Below are 16,403 nucleotides of genomic sequence, written 5' to 3' on the forward strand. Positions count from 1 at the left end.
AAATGTTGCTTTTGTTTCTGTGTGTATATATTCTAGTGGACTTATTAAATTAAAAAATAGACTGATTTGGCACTCTGTGACAACATGGAGGGATGGGATGGGGTGAGAGGTGGGAGGGCGGTTCAGCAAGAACGGGATATGTGTATAACTATGGCTGATTCATGCTGATGTATGGCAGAAACCAATACAATATTGTAAAGTGATATCCTTCAATTTAAAATAAATGAATTTTAAAATGAACAACAAAAAAATAGACTGGTTAGTTCTAACCTTTCTAGCTAAGAAGTGAATCAGGGCTGGTTGCTTTCTCTGTTGCCCCTCCCAGAGCACCGCAGGCAGAATGTGCTCACCTCCTCTGATCTCAGCATCCTGGGCCCTGCAGAAGTGCCCGAGGGAACCAGGGAACAACCCCCACCCCCCACCAACCTGGCCATTCTCCCCAGAGCTTCAACCTTCACCCTGAGCTTCTCCACTTTTCTATTTGATGGACAAGCTCTCTGAGTCAGATTGTGTTTGAAGGAGCATTACGCTGACTGAAAACTCCTTCAAGTTGCCGCCTTGGCATTGACAATGTCACTGAAGGAATCGGATGGCACACACACCACTAGTCTTTGGCTCATCAACCACACTGTTCGAGCCGCGCTTGCCTCTGGCTCATCAAGAATTGCACTGATGATCAGAATGCATTTAGACAGGAGATGCCTCTGGCACTGTGGCCCAAGATGTCCATCTCCATGGCAATGGTGAGAAACAGAGAACCAATTATTAAACAGTCACAGTTACACATGGAATTATTTGAGATTCATCCTGGGGGCAAGTGGTTAACAGTGTAATTATTTGAGATTCATCCTTGGGGCAAATGGTTAACACTGTAAAGTTGTGAAGAGGAATAAGTATGCTCAGTTTTTATTTTCCTCTTTGACTCAGTCATTTCTGCCTGGAGGGAAGAGTCATTAAGGCTCAGTTTTGGTTATCAAGGCTTCGAACAATCATTCTGGGCAGGAATATTTGCTAGGCACATTAGGTGACACCCCACAATTCATGTTGTTGAGCACAGACTTTTTAAAAACTATTGTGTTAAGAGGTTTATCACATCCAACCCAGGCATTATAATCAGTTGGTAAGGACTGTTGCTGAAGCTGAAACTCCTATACTTTGGCCACCTGATGGCAATAGCCGACTCACTGGAAAAGACTCTGATGCTGGGAAAGAATGATGGCTGGAGGAGAAGAGAGCAGCAGAGGATGACATGGTTGGATGGCATCACCGACTCAATGGACATGAGTCTGAGCAAGCTCAGGGAGATAGTGAGGAACAGGGAAGCCTGGTGTGCTGCAGTCAATGGGGTCACAAAGAGTCGGACATGACTGAGTGACTGAACTACAGCAATGACAAGTGCCGTGTATTGTAAGTACACCCTGGAAGGCTGGGAATGGTAGAAATGGGTTCCTAAGATATTCTTGGTATCCTGTCTGCTGGTTATGATCACACTACCTGCCAACCTCTCTGTTCTCAGGACAGAGGCACAGGAGATGTAGGGAAACGTTTTACAGCTCTGCCTTTGTGGGAAGAAACCACTGATTCAGATCTATTTTAGAGGTAAGTTAGAGGAAAATTCTCGCATGTATTTTTTTTTCTTTTGCAAACAACCTTGTAGAGAGTTAACAAATCTCCTTGCTTAATTTTGTTCTCTTCATTTGTTCTTAGGGAGGGATTACAGCTGGGTCTGTCCCTGGGCATGGCTTGATAACTACTGTGTTCTTAGATTTCATACCAGACTGAATCAAGGACACATAAGGACTAGATAAATGGTCTCCCATGAAAGGAGAGATCTCAGATGCGACCTTAGAGATGGCATGCTTGGAGCTGAAGGAACTATCTTGTCCCAGAGGTTCCTTTAGGTTCATGTGGGGATAGATTGTGCTGTGATCTGGAAGTGATCCCTGATCTGAAAACGCTATTGTTTCCCCCAAATCTTAGAATCAAACATTTCAAAGCATGAGACAAGTTTTGAGAGCATCTGAGTGAGCCCTTTCTTCCTATAAAAGAGGAAACTGATACCTAGAGAGACTTGACAGCCGGGAAGAGGCCACACAGCCCAGACAGGCCCAGCCTGGCTAGTGACCCAGGACTGGAGCTGGGCTCTGACTGAGAAGCCAGACTTAAGGGTCTGGGGCAGAAGAACCTGTCCTCTCACTTGTAGGCTGAGGTACTGACAGGTTGCATTCTCTTATCCTCCTTTAAGAAAAAATTAAGTAAGAATGTAAGGAAGTCAACTGTAGAATTTTAATCAGTAAAGGGATAGTTTGGAGGAGTATCTGTGAGTGATAATTAGACATGAGCACCTCCCACACCAAGACAGCCTCCCCTCCTCCCCAGCAGCTACCACTGGAAATGCAGGGTCAGCAAACCGGCTGGTGACTTCCTCAACACAGGCCAGGCCTGAGGACACTGCAGTGCCACAGGCCATGCACTTAACAACAGAATTTCATGAAAGTGGTCATTCCTGCCAGAGCTGCTCATTGCTCAAGGAAAATGAAAGCATTAGTCACTCAGTTGTGTCCGACTCTTGGCAACTCCGTGGACTGTAGCCCACCAGGCTCCTCTGTCCATGGGATTCTTCAGGCCAGAATACTGGAGTGGGTTGCCATTTCTTTCTCCAGGGGATCTTCATGACCCAGGAATCAAACTGGGGTCTCCTACACTGCAGGCAGATTCTTTACCATCTGAGTCACAGGGACCCTCTATTGCTCAGGGAATGGGTTTCCACCCTCAGGAAGAGGGAAGTTTTGGCTCACGGATGTGAGGGCTCCGGTGAGGTTACATGTTTGTAGCACAGTCACTCTGTCTGGGGAGGGGTGGACAAAAATCGTGCCCCAACCTGGTTGTGAATTTGGACACGGCCACCAATGAGCTGTGGGATTTGTCCTGGAGTCAGCTCCCTCACTGTAAAAAGCAGCTTACAATCCCCTCACTACACATCACACACATACACCCCCTCATGTACATATCCCCCACACACATCATACACACACACCACACACATACAGACACCATACACATACACACCACACACCACTCACATATGCCACATATCATACATACATACACGCCACACACATACACACACACTACACACATACACACAATATACATACACCATACATACACACCACACACATACACACACACCACACAATACACACACCATGCACACACACCACACACTTATACACAAACCACAGACATACACACATGCACACAACACGCCCATACATACCACACACACCTCACACAGATACACACACATACACACACCAAACACACACACCACACACATACATCCCCATAGATACATATCACACACACACACACACACACACACACATCACATACATGCCTTCACACACACACCAGATACACACATCACACACATACACACAGTACGCACCCCACGCATGGGGCCATGAGATTATATGCAGAATATGTAGCCTGCAGAAGGAACCTGATAAATGTTCTTTTATTCTTTTTACTTTTTAATTGGAGGATAATTGCTTTATAATGTTGTGTTCATTTCTGCTGCATGTATTAGCTCTATGAGTACGTATATACCCTCCCTCTTGAGCCTCCATTCCACCCATCCCTATATCACCCCTCTAGGTCATTGCAGAGCACGAGCTGAGCTCCTTGTTCTATACAGCAGCTTCCCACTAGCTGTCTGTTTTACACGTGGTCGTATATAATATCTTACGTTCTCATCTTACATCCTCTCCTTCCGTCACTGTGTCCACAAGTCTGTTCTCTGCTTCTGTGTCTCTACTCCTTCCCTGCAAATAAATTCCTCAGTACCATTTTACTAGATTTCACATATACACATTAATATACAATATTTGTTTTTCTCTTTCTGACTTACTTCACTCTGTGTGACAGGCTCTAGGTTCATGCACCTCACCACAACTGACTCACATTTGGAACTTGATAAACATTTGATCTCTCCTCTTTCAAACAACTTTTTTTTAAGCTTACATCTTTTCATTAATCAAAAGAGAATATTAGCACCTCACTTTTCATGACTGAATTTCCCAGGTGGCACTAGAAGAATCCACCTGCCAATGCAGGAGACACGGATTCAATCCCTGGGTCGGGAGGATCCCCCGGAGAAGGAAATAGCAGCCCACTCCAATATTCCTGCCTGAGAAATCCCGTGCACAGAGGAGCCTGGCTGCCTACAGTCCACGGGGTCACAAAGAGTCAGACGCAACTGAGCACACAGCACAGACTTTCATGATATATTCACCCTAAGCTTTAACCCAGAGATGTCTTTTTTTGCTTAAACAGCACTTTGGCAAAAGGAGACCTACAGCAGAATTACTGACAAATATTGACTTTTCTGGTGTGTCAGATGCCTTTACCATAAAATGCACGTAAATATAATAAACCATGAAAATACAGCTGGGAATAGTGTGAGAATCGCGTTGGATACAGAGGTGTGTGTGTATGTTTAGGACCCGTGACAGCTTTCATCTGTGTGTATCCTCCTAAAGCCCCTCGAAACATTCGCTTGTCACCTGTCCTTCTCTGTGACACGGCCATCAGCAGAGCATCTCCCGGAGGGGCAGGCTGAAGTCGGCGTGGCTTCTGCGCCCGGAGTTACTCTGCTCAAATAAATCAACCCACGTGAAGAATGGATGTGAGTATGTCTATGAGATAACTTTCTCAATGAAGTGTGTGTACACCCCTCAGAGAATCCGGCACCTGTGCTCTACTGAATTTTGGGTCTGTGTTCCCAACACTCTTGGTTGTTTATTCAATAGTCCCTCCTCAGCCCCTTCTTCTTGCTGGTGGTGATCACTTCTCATCATGGAGCCTGAAAACAGCAGGCATTCGTTCCCCACCCTCTCTGTGGCCAGGTCATGGGCCTGAGAGCCAATTGAGGCCAATGGACAAGAAGGTACGTGTACTGAGGCCTTGCTGAGAAAACCAGGCAGGGGAAGAACCTTCTTCCCTGTCTTTGGTGTGAAGGTGGCCCCTGGGCCAGTGGCTGTCGTGTGGTGGGCTCTGAATGTGGGGGTTTTATGGGCGGGCAGCAAGGATAAAAGTCAACCTTATGAGGCATCAGAGAAGACCCTGAGCCTCCAGAATTTTGTGTGAGATAATAATGGAGAGCAAGGAGATCAAACAAGTCAGCCCTAAAAGAAATCAGTCCTGAATATTCATTGGAAGAACTGGTGCTGAAACTGATGTGCCAGTCCTTTGGCCACCTGATGCAAACAGCCAACTCAGTGGAAAAGACCCTGATGCTGAGAAAGATTGAGGGCAAGAGGAGAAGCGGGTGACAGAAGATGAGATGGTTAGATGGCATCACCAACTCAATGGACATGAGTTTGAGCAAGCTCCAGGAGTTGGTAATGGACAGGAAAGCCTGGTATGCTGCAGTCCATGGGGTCACAAAGAGTTGACACCACTTAGTGACTGAACAACAACAATAAATAATGAACTTTATTGTAAGCCCCTAGAAATGGAATATCTTATTAATGGCTGAAAGCATCCAGAATGGTGGGCTTGTTGTCCAAACCCACCCTAGGTTCTGTATGCCTTGGCTTCTGTTTCACACGTTTATCCAGCATCTTCAGGTGAGAGTCTGTGAAGTTGGTTGTAGAGGCTAGTAGGTTGTAGATAATCTTCATGTTCATGTCTGGAGTGGAAAAGGGCTTGGCCTAAGCAGTTAGTGACAGGACTTCCCTGGCAGTCCAGTGGTTAAGATTTCACCTTCCAGTGCACAGGGTTCAGGTTCCATCCCTGATCAGGGAGCTAGGATCCAACATGCCTCTCGGCCAAAACATAAAAAATATTGTAACAAATTCAATAAACATTTTAAAAATGATCCAGATCAAAAAAAAAATCTTAACTATTCCTTTCCTCCCCACCCCTACCCCTGGCAACCATAAGTTTCTTTTCTGAGTCTCTTTCTGTTTTGTAAGTTCATTTGTATCATTTCTTTTTAGGTTCCACATACAAGGGATGTTGAGTTTGGGATGGTCATGTGCACGATACTATATTTAAAATGGATAACCAACAAGAACCTACTGTACAGCACAGGGAACTCTGCTCAATGTTACGTGGCAGCATAGATGGGAGGGGGTTGGGGGAGAATGGACACATGTATATGTATCGCTGAGTACCTTTGCTGTTCACCTGAGCTATCATAACATTGTTAATCGGCTATGTTCCTAGTCACTCAGTTGTGTCTGACTCTTTACGACCCCATGGAATGTAGCCTGACAGGCTCCTTTGCCCATGAGGATTCTCCAGGCAAAAATACTGGAGTGGGTTGCCATGCTCTCCTCCAGGGGATCTTCCCAACCCAGGGATCGTACCCAGGTCTCCCACATTGCAGGCAAATTCTTTACCATCTGGGATTCTTTACCCAACAGGGAAACCCAATCAGCTATACCCCCCAATACAAAATAAAAAGTTCAAAAGAAAAATAAATCTTAAAAAAACATTAGTGACTGTGAAATAGCACAGTGGTAAATATTTCTTTCTCAGTCATAGTCTCTGCTCTTGTTTCCTAGTCTGCATATGTTGAATAGCTTCAGTGTTTCTCTGAAATTCAGCACCACATGCAGACACTCCCTAGCAGCTGCGTGTTTCATTTGTCACATATACCGTGAATGCCTGTGGATGCCAGCCATGTTCTAGATCCTGGGACACATGGATGAATAGGTCAGAGCCATTGCCCTTGGGGACTCATAAGTTGGTGGGGAGACCCAGAGACAAATAGATGACACCGCTAAAACCAGACTCTTATCAGCTCGGGTCTTGGCAGGAAACAGATGGCCCAATCATAAAGTCTAAGTGAAGTGAGTTTAATTAAATAGCTATTCAGGGGGTGTGGAGGGGTTTCCTGTGGTGACTGGCATCTGGGGAGCTGATGGGTCAGCAGAGGGAGTGTGGAGTGAGGCCCCAAGAGAGCTGGAAGCCAGAGACCCTTGGCTACTGCCCACCATCCTCCCTTGCTGACCCCAGAGCTAACCAGAGGTCAAGAAGCCAGGGGACAAGCAAAGGAGCCTAGAAAGCTTAGATCCTGGGATTCAAAGCACAGTGGAGGCAGAAAATGGGACCATGTGGTGGGGCACCTGCAAATAACCAGCAGAGAAGAGAATTGGCTTTGTCCCAGGGCCTTTGACCATGATAACCACCTCTCTCTCTTCCTCCACCCTGAGCCTTCTTCATTCATCTCTTGGAGAACTATACCCCAGGCCTTGCTGGAAAAGGCCATTGAAAGAGGTGCAGAAAAACCACTTGGGTCTCAGGGACTACAGAACTGCATGTGCATCACCAGCTCAAGCTTAATTAAAAATTCACAGGGTTGAGAGCCTGCAGCCAGGCTAAGGGGAAACAGAGAGGATTAAAGAGGTTTCATCGTAGAAATTGAGCACGGCTTCTAGGACGGCTGGGGCACTGGGAGATGAGACAGTACTTAACCTGCTTTAGCTTCAGCCCAGGGATCCTGGGCAGGACGTGCTGGAGAATGGAGACCTTCATCTCACCAACTGAGAGCACACGTCCTGAGGAATGAGAACATTTAACTTTTAATGAACTCAAATCTCTTTCATCAAATCTGTAATGAATCCTCATGCTGCCCAGACTAACACTGGAATTTTTATTCATTAATTCTAATTATGATCCATATGTCCTACCCTCGAAACACACTCTTACCTTTTTTTCTGTTCTTTTTTTTTTTTTTTGCAGCAATAGACCAGTCCTGTGACTGGAGAGCAGTGGTTTCCCAACGGAACGTTAAGTTCCTCAGAGTGAGGTCTGTAGGTCCCTGGAAGGAGGGAGGAGCCCTTGAAGGTTCACTCCACCCAAGCCTGAAGTCAGGATGCCCACACCTGACTCACCTGCCCCATCTGAGTCCTCACCCTGGCCCCTGAGTGCCCTTGGAGAGCAATGTCCCTATCATTCCTAACTTAGCTATCTGGGGCTTTTCCATCCCAATAATGTACCTTTTTATTCAGTCACTGAGTCGTGCCCAGCTCTGCAACCCCCATGGACTGCAGCATGCCAGGCTTCCCTGTTCTTCACCATCGCCCAGAGTTTGCTCAAACTCATGTCCATAGAGTTGGTGATGCCATCCAACCATCTCATCCTCCCTCTGTCATCCTCTTCTCTTGCCCTCAATCTTTCCCAACATCAGAGTCTTTTCCAATGAGTTGGCTTTTCACATCAGGTAGCCAAAGTATTGGAGCTTCAGCTTCAGTATCAGTCCTTCCAATAGATATTCAGGCTTGATTTCCTTTAGGATTGACTAGTTTCATCTCCTCGTAGTCTAAGGGACTCTCAAGAGTCTTCTCCAGCACAAATTACCTATGTGCAATTTTAAAGTCCTGCGGGGGTTCTACAAACTTTTATGAAGAGCGACGGAGCCTCTGAGCACACTCTGCTCTTGGGAGGCAGCCCACCTGCACCAGTTGAGCATATCCCTGGTTTTTTCCTTTTCTGTCTCCAGAAAACACGCTTCTGCTCCTCTTCCCAGAGTCTCCCATTTAGGCGTTGCCTTGGGGCTCCCCTGCCTGAGATGCCAAGTCTGTCCTCAAACAGCGCTCCCCCTCACTTGCTGTGCCCCTGCCTCACTCATACATGTTTCCTGGCTTCCCATCCTCTCAGCATCAATAAAGTTTCCACATAATTTGGTTACAGCAGTTCAGTGTTTACAGAACGATGCTCGTAAATGCTGTTCACAGCTGAGTCACAGTGCAAGCTATTTGTTTTTTTTGTTTCTTACACAACATTTTCTTTGCAGCTTACCGTTGTACCAGGGTTGTGTGTGTGTGTACATTTAACTATTTATTACTACCATACTTTCAAACTCTGAAATTTATTAGTGTAAATCTCCTGTTTCTATAGCCAAACATGTCAGGGTGTCTGTCCACTCTTCCCGAGGAAATGCCCTGTCCTGCCCTTGTTTTCTGAATCCCAATTCTTCTTCTATGGTTCCCTCCCCCGTTTTAGAGGCTATACCCTGAAGCGGCTTCCTAACAAATTTCCGCGAATCTCACACATCCTAGCAAGTCTGTATTCCATCCAGACACTTGGTTGATTTTCTGGCTGGAGACAGAATTTGAGGATCAGAATCATTTCTCCTTGGAATTTTGAAAGCTCTGCTTCATTGTCTCCCGCCTTCCAGGCCTGGTACAAGGATGGGCAATTAGTGCCATTCTGTCCTGAAGTCTTGACCTGTGAATGGCTGGTTCACCCCTGGAAGTGTTTGGGGTCTCCTCCTTCATGGGGTCCTAAAATTCTGCAGTGATGTCCTTGGACTGGCTCATTTTCAGACTTCAGGCAGGGTCCAAGGTGGACCCTTTTAATCTAGAAAATATTATCCTTCTAGGAAAGCCTCCTCTCAAGTTCTAGGAAACTCTTCTTTGTTATTTCTTAAATAATTTCCTTCTCACTGTATCCTGTTTTCATTCCTGTGATTTGCTGGTTGTTGTTGTTAAGTCCTTCAGTCGTATCCAACTCTTTGTGACCCCATGGACTGTAGCCCACCAGGCTCCTCTGTCCATGGGATTTCCCAGCCAGGAATACTGTAGTGGGTTGCCATTTCCCTCTCCTGGGAATCTTCCCAACCCAGGGATTGAACCTGTGTCTCATGTCTCCTGCATTGACAGGCGGGATTTTTTTACCATTAGAGTCACCTGGTAATTGGACAGTAATTAAGTAAATCTTTTAGTAAAAATGACACTCCAGAGGCCCCATTACCAAGCACGTTTTCCCTGATGTCACCCAGGATCCAGTTTCAAAAGCCCCACTCTCTGGGGGGTGGTGGGTGTTGTTGTTCAGTCATTCAGTTGCCCAGTCACGTCCGACTCTTGGTGACCTCATGGACTGCAGCTCTCCAGGCCTTCGTGGGGGGTTGGTACTTTTCCCCAAAGCCTCCCACCTTCCACTTAAACCAAACAGCAGGGGAGCTATTCCCCAGGGATGTTATAAATTCAAGTTTCCCCTGTACTTTGAGATCCAAGAGTAAAGGAACCCTGAACCTCCAAGGTCATTATTATTGGTTTCTGTTAGAAACACACCATGCCTGTTAAGTAAGTTTCTAAAAATATGGGGCTGGGGCCAGGGGCACTTGGCTGGCAGGTCTCTGTTTGCTGAAGGAGCTGGTAACTTACTTTGGCTTGGCTTTTGGAAGGAGTGTGTGTGCCAGGTAAGAACAAGGTACCATTATGAAGAGAAGAGTGACCTCACTGCTCAGAGACTAGAGGAGACCACACCTGGAGGACCATTCTGTTTCTGGAAGCTTAGTTACAGAACGATGAGGTGAAGACTGGAGGGCTGCCAGGAGAGTAGAAAACAAGAAAGAGATGCAGGAAATTAAAGCTGCTGGAGTATGAAAAAAAAAATCTCAGGAAAGCACCCATTCCCATGTTGATAATTCAACATTATTTAGCAAGAGTTTACCTGGAGAAGGAAATGGCAATCCACTCCAGTATTCTTGCCTGGGCAATCCCATGGACAGAGGAGCCTGGTGGGCTACAGTTCAGGGGGGCTGCAAAGAGTCAGACATGACTGAGAGTCTGAGCACAAGCTAGGGTTCAACAGGGGTAAGACTTGACATTTTAGAGAATTCAGAGTGAATAAAAGCCAGAACCCTTCCAATATAGAAAATAAGGGGCCAGAGCAGCTGTCATTTACAATCACCCCAAATTTTCCTAGTTATTCTGTACACAGAGGAGCAGCATGTTGCTTCATGAGAAATACTGATTCATCTCCTGAGCTCCTGTTATATAAACATGGCGTCATCAGGCCAGATAAACAGACAGTAAACAAGCCAGAGCTCACTCCTGTCTTCCACCTACAGAAGACTTCAACTGAATAACAAAGCGACGCCTAATACAAATGACATTGTGAAATCAGTCCCTGTCCCCTAGAAGAGGTGCTGTGAAATGCCAAAGTCTAAACACAGCAGAAAGAAGGCTGCAAAGAAAAGTCAGTTCTCTGAGCAGAAGGCTATCTTTCTGGGATTCAAAAACAATCATATACATGCAGTCATGGGATATTTTATTTTAAGATTATTTTGTGTGTGGACCATTTTTTTTGAGTCTTTGTTGAATTTCTTACAATATTGCTTCTGTTTTTATTTTTATTTTATTTTCTCTTTATTACTATGTTCTGTTTTCTTTGGGTTAAAATTTATTATTATTATTATTATTTATTTTCTTTTTGGCTGTGCTGGGTCTTTGTTGCTGCACGGGCTTTTCTCTAGTTGTGGTGAATGGGGAATACTCTTGTGGTGCTTGGGCTTCTCATTGCAGTGGCTCCTCTTGTTGCAGAGCGCGGACTCTGGGGTACACAGACTTCAGTAGTTGCGTGCTGGGATTGTGAGATCCTGTTTTCAATCCATTAGCACCTTGGCTTCCTATGAGCAACCACAGACCACTAAAGATGCCCAATGGGCCCTACTAATGGAGGATTAATGGGACATTTTGTTAGTGAACCGCCGATGGACATAGTGATGCTGCTTACTGTGAACAAGTCTTCTTCCAGGTGAGTTCTCTTGTCTATATTTGAGGCACCCCCTACCCACACATTCATCCTTAAAACTGTCTATCTTTCTGGGCTGAGATTATTCCTACTTGGAAAGGAACAACCTGAGCCCATCCAGGTGAATGGATTAACTGCAACCTTAAAGGAACCCGCATCTTTGGCTTCATGTAGTCACCATCTCTTGGACAGCAAGGGGATCAAACCAGTCAATCCTAAAGGAAATCAACCCTGAATATTCATTGTAAGGACTGATGCTGAAGCTGAAGCTCCAATTTTTTTTTAATTTAATTTTATTTTTTAACTATACAATATTGTATTGGTTTTGCCATATATCAACATGAATCTGCCACAGGTATACACGTGTTCCCCATCCTGGACCCTCCTCCCTCCTCCCTCCCCATACCATCCCTCTGGGTCGTCCCAGTGCACCAGCCCCAAGCATCCAGTATCGTGCATCAAACCTGGACTGGCGACTCGTTTCATATATGATATACATGTTTCAATGCCATTCTCCCAAATCATCCCACCCTTTCCCTCTCCCATAGAGTCCAAAAGACTGTTCTATACATCAGTGTCTCTTTTGCTGTCTCGTATACAGGGTTATTGTTACCATCTTTCTAAATTTCATATATATGCGTTGCTGCTGCTGCTGCTGCTGCTAAGTCGCTTCAGTTGTGTCCGACTCTGTGCGACCCCATAGACGGCAGCCCACCAGGCTCCCCTGTCCCTGGGATTCTCCAGGCAAGAAAACTGGAGTGGGTTGCCATTTCCTTCTCCAATGCATGAAAGTGAAAAGTGAAAGGAAAGTCGCTCAGTTGTGTCTGACTCTAGCGATCCCATGGACTGCAGCCCACCAGGCTCCTCGGTCCATGGTATTTTCCAGGCAAGAGTACTGGAGTGGGGTGCCATTGCCTTAGTATACTGTATTGGTGTTTTTCTTTCTGGCTTACTTCACTCTGTATAATAGGCTCCAGTTTCATCCACCTCATTAGAACTGATTCAAATGTATTCTTTTTAATGGCTGAGTAATACTCCATTGTGTATATGTACCACAGCTTTCTTATCCATTCGTCTGCTGACGGACATCTAGGTTGCTTCCATGTCCTGGATATTATAAACAGTGCTGCGATGAACAATGGGGTACACGTGTCTCTTTCAATTCTGGTTTCCTCAGTGTGTATGCCCAGCAGTGGGATTGCTGGGTCATAAAGCAGTTCTATTTCCAGTTTTTTAAGGCATCTCCACACTGTTCTCCATAGTGGCTGTACTAGTTTGCATTCCCACCAACAGTGTAAGAGGGTTCCCTTTTCTCCACACCCTCTCCAGCGTTTATTGCTTGTAGACTTTTGGATAGCAGCCATTCTGACTGGCATGAAATGGTACCTCATGGTGGTTTTGATTTGCATTTCTCTGATAATGAAGCTGCAATATTTTGATATGAAGGGCTGACTCATTGGGAAAGACCCTGATGCTGGGAAAGATCAAGGCCTGGAGAAGAAGGGGGTGGCAGAGGATGAGATTTTGGATCTCATCACCCACTCTTTGGACATGAGTTTGAGCAAACTCCAAGACACAGCGAAGGACAGGGAAACCTGGCACGCTGCAGTGCATGGGGTCGCAAAGGGTCGGATGTGACTTAGCAACTGAACAACAACAACACAGTCACCATACAGGGTTACATGTGTGACGAAACGCACCAGTCATCTCAGAGTGGGGACTTGGCCCAGATAGCAGTGTGGCTTCCATCTGTCAGCATCACACAATAGATCCAGAGATGTGGTTGGTGGGGGCTGCTGGCAGGAGGCACAGGAAGTTCGAACCAGGAAAGACCAGGCAGTTACAGCCTTGGAGGAGGGTGGTGGATCTTACCTGTGCCTGTAGTTGGGAAGCAGTATCTGTTGCAAGGCAAGGCTGCAAACCAGCCAGTCAGAGAGAAAGAGGCCAAGTCCACAAAAAGAAGCGTGTAAGTCAGCAACCGTTAAAACCCTGGGAAAAGGAGTTTAAAATCTGACGGGAGCACCAGAGGCCCAGAGGGGTCAGGGCTGCTGGCCGTGGAGGAAACACAAGTAGCTTCGGCTCCTGGTCTGTCCTTCCAGCCAGGGAACCGATCATGGGCAAGTTCTGCTCCATGTGCTCTGCGACCCCAGGCGGCCTCCCCACCTGGCAAGAAGTGCAAGAGGCAGACCCCCAGGTGTGGGATGCAGGCCTGAAGGGGGCCTGAGCCTGGAGCCCCAGGTGTGTTCTCTCGCCTGTCCTCAGACACGTGAACGGAGGAGATGCACAGGTGAATGCACACAGGGGAACACGCGCTTCCATAGGTCAGGGAGGCCTGGGGAGCTCGTGCTTCTGCATATGAAACAAAATGTTAAAGCAAATAGAAGCCGCAGCTCCTTGTGCTAGGGAGCATCTCACAGGAATGAATCGCGGATACCTCAATAGTTACAGTTACGAACGGACTTGGTCTCAGTTCTTCATGACCTCTAGTGGCAGGAGAGCGGGCTTGCTGTCTCTCCAGGTGCTCTGGCTCCACGTCTGCCTCATTATTTTCCCAAATCCCTTGTGTCCACCCAGCTGTCCAGCCCCACAGCCACTGCCCCGCCCGGGCCTCCCATGGCTGAGTGTGACATCAGCCCAGAGCCCCTGGGGATGGACTGTGTTATGACTCACAGGCTTTCTGTTTCCTTTCTGAAATCAAAACATTGCCAGTTCCCAAGTACAATAGCCCCCTGGCGTTAGCTGAGGCAAGGGCCCGCTGTATGGCCACTGTTGGTCTCCCACCTGAGGCTCCTTGAGAAAAAGTTCGAGTTTGCTCCTGGAAGAGAATTTTTCTCTCTCTCCCACTTTGGCTTCTCTTTATCTCTCTGGCTGCCCCCTCTCTTCCTTTTATTACCCCTTCTCTTCCCCTCCTGATGCCGTTCTCCCTCTCACAGCCTCCTGACACCTACTACTGGGTGTGTAGGGAATGGCATAAACCTTGCCTGTCCCATGCAGCCCTCTTGTGACCATGAGGAGAGCCAGACTTTGGTTGAAGTGCACACCAAGGCTGGCAGAGCAGAGAAGTAGGAAGAAGTCAGGTCTGTGGGGGCATCTTTGAGCTGCGGGTCTTGCCAAGCCTGGACCTGCCCTCCATCTGAACTTGCCTCGTGTGTGATGATAAACTTCCTTATTGTTCAGACCAGTCTGAACCAGTCTCTTTAGTTTTCCTTCTAAAGCACAGATTTTATCATTGTATACCCAATGTGGCGTGTTCTCCATCACCTTCAGGATACAGTGCTTCCTCCTCAGCTCAGCTTGGGGCAGAGACCCTACCCACCCCAAAACTCACTGTCTTCCCAAAACTCACTTCTCCAGCAACTAGGAGCCACTCAAAGCTCCTCAAGCTTCCATGCCTTTGGGGAGGATACTTTCTGCTGCAGTGTGCTCTCTCTATTGTCAATCCAATACATACTCTGCCTTCCAGATTCAAAGCTTCTCTGAGCACCTCTTCCTGATCCACTGGCTGCAGGATAGTGGAGGGATTGAGAGAACAGACTGGGTTGGGTGAGTGGAGAGGACACTGCCAAGAAAAGGGAGGGTATGATGAGACAGAGGAAAGACAGAAACTTACTCTGATCAGAGCATTGGAGGCCCTGGATCAAGCCTTACATGAAGGCAACATTCCTTCAGACTTTAAGAAATTCTTGTGAGTTTTTACATTTCCTATATTGTTTAGGTTATGTTTTGCCACTAAAAGCATTCCATATAGTTTTCCCAAATTCAAGTTTTTAATCATGCTTTGTCTAACAGCTTTCAAGGTCGAAGGCCAAAAATGGTTTGGTTTTCTGTTCCCTGTATTAGAAGATACCCACTGCTAATCTGTTCAAGTTAAATCAGCTTCTCACTTTTGCAAGTTTATATATATGTATATATACTTCAAAAATTCTGCCAATTAACATGGGTTGTTCAAGGAAATGCTGAATTCTAGACAGTCACAAGTTTGGCTGTTTCTCTTAAGGACAAAATTGAGTGCCTGATCAGTGTGTCATATTTAAATTGCACTGAGGGCACAGAATAAAAATACTAAAATTATACTCACTTTATAAAAGTACCAATTTTTGATGTAAAATGCATAGTTTCTCAATGATCTAATTTTTTCCAGCAGGATCAAGGGTTGCACATCTGTTAAGGTCATGTGCTTCCTTCTTTCAGCAGGTTTCATTCCAACCACTCCCCCTCCTCCATGAGCAAGGTCTTTCCAGACTAATTTGCAACCTGGGCTTCTGTGGCTTCACCTTGGAGTTTCACTCAAAGCAGCAAAGTCCTAGCCCAGGGAAATAGTGTGAGAGGTTGGAGGCAGGTTGAGATCTGGCAGGGGAGGAAGAGGCTTTGCAGGGCCCTAATCTCCCTCTGTGAAAGAGAAATAGATTTAAGGGCCTAGATCTGATACATAGAGTGCCTGATGAACCATGGACTGAGGTTCGTGACCTTGTACAGGAGACAGGGATCAAGACCATCCCCATGGAAAAGAAATGCAAAAAAGCAAAATGGCTGTCTGGGGAGGCCTTACAAATAGCTGTGAAAAGAAGAGAAGTGAAAAGCAAAGGAGAAAAGGAAAGATATAAACATCTGAATGCAGAGTTCCAAAGAATAGCAAGGAGAGATAAGAAAGCCTTCCTCAGTGATCAATGCAAAGAAATAGAGGAAAAGAACAGAATGGGAAAGACTAGAGATCTCTTCAAGAAAATTAGAGATACCAAGGGAACATTTCATGCAAAGATGGGCTCGATAAAGGACAGAAATGGTATGGACCTAACAGAGGCAGAAGATATTAAGAAGAGGTGGCAAGAATACACAGAAGAACTGTACAA

General features: G+C 46.1%; 1 long non-coding RNA gene across 1 annotated transcript in view; it reads right to left on the minus strand.

Annotated features, from left to right (window-relative positions):
- Nucleotides 1-6,352: 6,352 nt before the first annotated feature.
- The window catches only part of LOC113901265, a 91,244-nt gene continuing 81,193 nt past the window's right edge, over nucleotides 6,353-16,403 (minus strand). The window contains exon 3 of the long non-coding RNA XR_003513379.1: nucleotides 6,353-7,571. This is a non-coding gene — a long non-coding RNA (uncharacterized LOC113901265). The remainder of the gene's footprint in view (nucleotides 7,572-16,403) is intronic.

The sequence above is a fragment of the Bos indicus x Bos taurus genome, chromosome 11, assembly GCF_003369695.1.
Source record: "Bos indicus x Bos taurus breed Angus x Brahman F1 hybrid chromosome 11, Bos_hybrid_MaternalHap_v2.0, whole genome shotgun sequence".
In the NCBI taxonomy this organism is placed as follows: Eukaryota; Metazoa; Chordata; class Mammalia; order Artiodactyla; family Bovidae; genus Bos; species Bos indicus x Bos taurus.